At 43.0% G+C, this 6,000-nt stretch overlaps 1 protein-coding gene across 1 annotated transcript in view; it reads right to left on the reverse strand.

Annotated features, from left to right (window-relative positions):
* The window catches only part of LOC146982248 (uncharacterized), a 191,345-nt gene that overhangs the window by 180,375 nt on the left and 4,970 nt on the right, over positions 1-6,000 (reverse strand). The window lies entirely within an intron of this gene.

A 6,000-nucleotide genomic window follows, 5' to 3' on the forward strand; every position in this document is an offset into this window, starting at 1 on the left:
AATATTGCCTCCTAAGTCGCAGGAGCTGGTCACAAACCTGACGTGATAAGATCGTATTATATTCATATTTAAGATTGAGAATGTTATTCAATGTTTGAGAGTTGCCTGTGCTTCTATATAATGATTCTAATTGTGTGATCTCTGAGTCAATTTCGTCCAGCCGCGTTTTGTTTGACTTCTTCAAAGCCGCCTCATATGCAATGATATGGCCTCTCATGACAGCTTTGAATGTTTCCCACAAGGTGGAATCAGAAACATCTGAGGTGTCATTATTCTCTAGGTATTCTGTGATTTTTACTGACATATGTTTACAAAATTTTTCATCTGCTAACAAAGATGGGCGAAGACGCCATGAGGAGCGCTGTCCAGTTTTTTTAAAATTGAGAGTAATGGAGGCCGGGGCGTGGTCCGAAATCAAAATGTTATGGTATTTGGTGTTTGTAACATTTGGTATGAGTTTCGCATCCAGTAAAAAAAAATCAATACGGGAATATGATTTGTGTTTATTAGAAAAAAAAGAATATTCTCTGTCTGTCGGGTGTTGGAGCCGCCATATGTCGACCAGATTAGTGGAAATTATAAGATTGTTCAGGACTGTGGAAGCATTAGAGGGGTTACATATTTTGCTAGCCGACCTGTCAAGATGGAGGTCAAGTATTACGTTGTGGTCCCCAGCGACTATTAAATTTGTGTTTGATAGGTCAGGTAACTTCTCAAAGGTTTTTCTGAAAAATGCTGCGTCATCAATGTTTGGCCCGTAGATGTTCAACAGCGTTACATGAATAGAATGAAGATGGCCTGTTACAATAATATATCGACCATTCGGGTCACATAGCGTTGAAATGTGTTTAAAAGGTATGTTTTTACGAATAATGATTGCAACGCCACGAGCTTTGCTTGAGAATGTGGATTGAAATATTTGGTCAGCCCAGCTGCAACGCAGACGCTTCTGTTCAGATGGTCTAATATGAGTCTCTTGAAGGAATGCCACATCGGCAGCGAGAGAGTTAAGGTGTGCAAAGACCTTAGCACGCTTGATTGAATGACCTAGGCCATGAACATTCCAGCTGACCAAGTTGATACCCTCATCTTTACCTCTTGGGATCATGAGTAAGTGAAAATTATGTTATATGTACAGTAACATGAAAAATTGCCCCAAATAAAAAGAACACCAAAAACACTGAGAAAAACACATAAAGTGAACTCACATTTACCCACCCCAAGCTCCCACTTTCCCAAACAAAGCGAAAGAAAGTATCTTAACATGCCCTACAGGGGTCCTATACTAGTTAACACCTAACCGCTAGTCAGCTAACTTAAAAGCGGCGTCCCCTCCGATATCAGGCAATAAACATCAAAACATTTCCATGGCAAAAAATAGAAAAAACCCAGGTGTTGATGTAAGATGATATGAAGCAAATTAATTAAGCACATAGAATAACCAAAACAGAACACATCTGGCACTTAATGTTACTCAATATTAAAGATAAAGAGCCAGGCACTTAGTAAAACTAGTGAGAATAAGGCACACTGGGAAGAAACAAATATTTTTTAACAATAGTCCAGTGTTTTTAGCATTACCCTACAACTGCAGGTCTGTGCCACAGCAGGATACAGCAGGTTACAGCAGCCGGCTCCAATCCGACAGACTGTGCAGGGACCTCATCCCTCCTCAGAAGCCTGGTAGTCGAGCAGGAAGCGATCGGCATCTTCTGGGGTGTTGAAGATCATGTCGACGTCGGTGCCTTTGGTGACTCGGAGCCGTGCAGGATAGAGGAATCCGGTGCGCATCCCAGCGTTGTTGAATTTTTTCCTCACCTCCTCGAATGGTTGGCGCCGCTTCATTATCTCCGCCGGGTAATCGGGATATATGTGGATCCGTGTTCCGTTGTAGGTCAGAGGGGTGTTCTCCCGTGCCAGCCGCAGTATTTTCTCCTTCACCCGAAAGCTGTGGATCCTGGCTATCATGACACGGGGACGTGCCCCGGCGTCGGATGGCTGTCCAAGTCTGTGCGCTCTGTCAACCTCTATCGGGTGGGGAAGTGAGCAGCACCCAGCAAAATTACGCAGAAAAACGGCAAAAAAGTCCACTGGGTTTTTACCCTCAGCTCTTTCTGGCAGGCCCACCACTTTTATATTCTGGCGTCTGGAGCGCGCTTCGAGGTCGATGACCTTTTCTTGGAGCGATTTGTGACTGGCCTCTAGCTGCAGCCATTGTTGTTTTAGCCCGGTCAGCTGGATGTCATGGTCACTGCTAGCCGCCTCCACAGTAGAAATCCGAGCATCGTGTTCGGTCAAGGTGGCCTGGGTAGCTTGCAAGGACGCCCCCAAGTTATTGAATCGGTCCTCCATCCTTTTACTCATGTCATTTATAGCCGCGAGAATGACAGATGCCTCGATGTTTGCCGTAGCCGCTAGCGGAGCTAGCTCTGGAGCGTCGTCATTAACCCCGATGCTAGCGTTAGCATTAGCCTCACGGGCTGGGCTTGCAGAGGGTGTTTCCATGGCGTTGGGCTGCTGTTTTTGTTTCTTCTTGTTAGGCATAAGTGCACAGACGAAAAACAAGCGTGATGCTTGATCTTTTAGCGGGTATAAGCAGTACAGAAATGTTATATTGCTTGAATCTTGATGTATCGGACGGGAGCTCTGAGAAAGTACGTCTACACCATAGCGTGCGCTCTAGCGCCCCGTATTTACATACAATTCACACAAAACAATGCAAAAATACACGTTTAAGGACACTTAATGTGCCTGCCGCTGCTCCTGCAGCCACATGAGTGGGAGCTTGCCAGAGAAAAGGGCACAGAAAGTTACTCCCTGTAACTGTGTGTGTCCATACTCCGTCTGCGCAGGAGTCCGGAAGTACTTGAGAGGTGTGACCCAGTTACCTGTAAAGCAGAGACGTCTGCTGCTGCTGCTGCTGCTGCTGCCACTAACAGGTGAGTGTTTGTTCATCCACCTGATGTGGGAGACTCTGACTGCTTTATTCTTCCTCTCTCACTTCTACTCATCTCGTTCTTCCTCTCTTTCTTTGCAGGGTGGTGGCAAAAAACCTTAAAGCTAAGACTAGGACTAAGCAGCTGGAGCTGGAAAAGAAGAAAGATGGTGAGGAAGAAAACTTTGACATTTCAGACCTGTACAAAAAATGTTTCACACTAACATGACTGTGTTGTCTCTTGACAGCTGACGGATCAGATCTGATCAGAGGAGGTGTGTACTGCTCCTGCTCCTCCCTGTGTAAACATGCTCATTGGTTCAAGGAACTTCAGAGAACTTCAGAGAGCATCAGAGGCCCTTTGTGCATGACGACCCTCTGCCTGTTCCCGAGAGAGCTGCTGCAGCTTACAGGTGAGTGTTTGTTCATGACTCTGATTTGGGAGACTCAACACTTTGTAGCTTTTTGTTTCACTTATACTCATCTCATTTCCCTCTCTTTGTTTGCAGGATGGAGAGCAGGAAGGAAAGAAAGAAAGAAAGCCGCTGATGAAAGGAGATGAGAAGAAGGTGGAAGGGAAGAAGAAGACGACGCCTGGTAGAAAGAAAACTTTTACATTAACACAGAAAATGTGAAAACATTTCACACAGTGACTCTTTGTGCTTCGCCACTGACACGACTGTTATTTCTGTCGTTTGCAGTAGAGTCAGACCTCCACTACCTGCTCCTCCTCCCCCCAGCGTCCAGCTCGGGCCCCTCACCCCCCCCAGAGACAGCCGTCCTGTTGCACGGTGCACCAGAGGGCAGGACGCCAGAGCCCAGTACTTCAAAAGGTAAATATGTTTGTATCATATTTGTCACCCGCAAATAATCTACAATTTAAAAAATAAATAAATAAAAGATGATAATGCATTTGTCTTTGTTTTTTGCAGCACGAATCATTAGGTCATCTTTTTGGGGGATTGTCCCTTCAGTCAAACCTTCTGGTGCGACCTCAACCTTTTTTTTTTTAAAGGAAAATTAGATACCCGTTTTAAAATCAAAATTGAATGTATTTTATTTGGTCTTTTTGGTAAGAAAATACCTTCAAAGAAATTGTTTATTATCAACTTTTTTACTCTATTAGCAAAATTCCATATAGGTAAACACCAGCAAATTTACTAAACAGTAACCCAACTTTTTTGTCTTAATCTAAGGCTATTGTAAATCATATCTGGACACACTTAAAAATTACAATGCTTTAAAAGCGTTAGTTTTATATTATATATTGTATTATATTTGATTCATGCATTACTATCATTATGTTGTTTTTTTTGTTATTTTCCCAAACTGCATAACCTCGAGCATTCAAGGCAAACATATTGACAATTGCCTTGTACACTACAGCTTTGTGTAGATAAAGTTGAGGGGATGGGGACGTTGCGGTGACGGAGGGGGTACATAGACCGTGCAGTGACAAGTTGTTGCTTGCGTGTTATTGTGGAACAACACATTTACTGAAATTGGAACGATACAGAGAAGATTGCGGCAATGCCCCTAGGAACCACCGCAATCTTCTCTGTATCGTTCCAATGTGTTTTCCAAAATAACATCTTGTGAAAATGTTTCACACAATGACTCTTTATGCTCCACCACTGACATGACTGTTATTTCTGTCTTTTGCAGTAGAGTCAGACCTCCACCTCCTCCACAGCGTCCGCCTCAGGCCCCTCATCCGCCCAGAGATGGCTGTCCTGTTGCACGGTGCACCGGAGGGCAGGATATTTTCCCATGCGTTTCAAATTCGAACTTCAAAATTCAAAATACAAATTTCAATTTTCATTAACCCAGTAGTTAGGGAAAGTTTTTTTTTTCCCCAAAAAAAATCAAAAGTTAACTTGACACTAAAATTTAAAAATCGGTTGTGAAATATCAATGTACTATATTACATTATAAATGTATGTTTTGTTCCTGAAATCCCCCCTGAATCCACCAACTGCTGGGATCAGAGTAATCCTGATGCCAGCTCCGTCCCCAGGACCACGGCCTGGAGGACAAAAGTGTTTTGAGGCACAGGAGGAGGAGGAGGAGGAACAAGGAGAAAAGGAAAAAGAGAAAAACTCACAAAACGTTAATCCGTCAATGTTGTGGACAGCCTACCACTAAAGACTATGGCCACAGCCAATACAACATGTTACAAAAAAAACAACAATTTCACTGTACTCTCCATGAGGGCATCCTCTGGCCCAGAGGAGGAAGGAGGACGGCCAACATCACTGACTCTGTATATGGCTATACATTTTGTGTTTTAGGGTTTTGTTGTTTTCCTAATAAACAATAGTGAAAATGACTGCAGCCTTTTTTTTCTATGATACTGTATCATCAATCTATCACAAACCATATTTCTAGAGTGATTTTCATGCATGAGAAAAAGTACACAGTTGAAAGTTCAACGTGCCATGTAACACAGCAGAGTTGCTGTTTGTTCAGACAGATGAGAGATAAATAGTGGGTTTTTTTTTTCAATGATAAGGTCTCAAACACTTGCATACGACTTCATTCTTGCATGAGTTAGGTTATACTCTATTCATCACAAGCCAGTAAGATCAAACCTGGCCCAGGGCAAAGAACTGTACATGATAATGCGTAACTGAGTCCACACTATGAACTGTTTATATTTTCTGTAATATATAATGTATGTCTACACCCCCATGAGGTCTTTTAATCATTTAATCGAGTGTTCTTCTCTGTGTCGTTCCAATTCCAGTCAATTAGACTCATTCTGATTGGTCGATTCGACCTCGAAGGCCACGCCCCCTTCTCTTTCCCGAGTCAAAGGACCAGACTCCCCTCCGCCATGTTTCCCTACACACAGCTGAGCGACGGAAGAGAGGAGCAACTAACTAACTAATTACGTGAGTAACTTGGTTCTTTATCAATATTTTGACCCAAGTTACTACTGTATGTCCGGGCTGTAGCTACAGTCCTCTGTCCCTGTCGGTAGTGGAAACATATTTCAGCTGAATTTCTGGGCAACAAATTGAATCGAAGGCAACTGGACTTTTTTTTTATTATTATTTTTTTTT

This window comes from Trachurus japonicus, chromosome 8, assembly GCF_045865225.1.
Source record: "Trachurus japonicus isolate A0001 chromosome 8, Traja_1.0".
Lineage (NCBI taxonomy): Eukaryota > Metazoa > Chordata > Actinopteri > Carangiformes > Carangidae > Trachurus > Trachurus japonicus.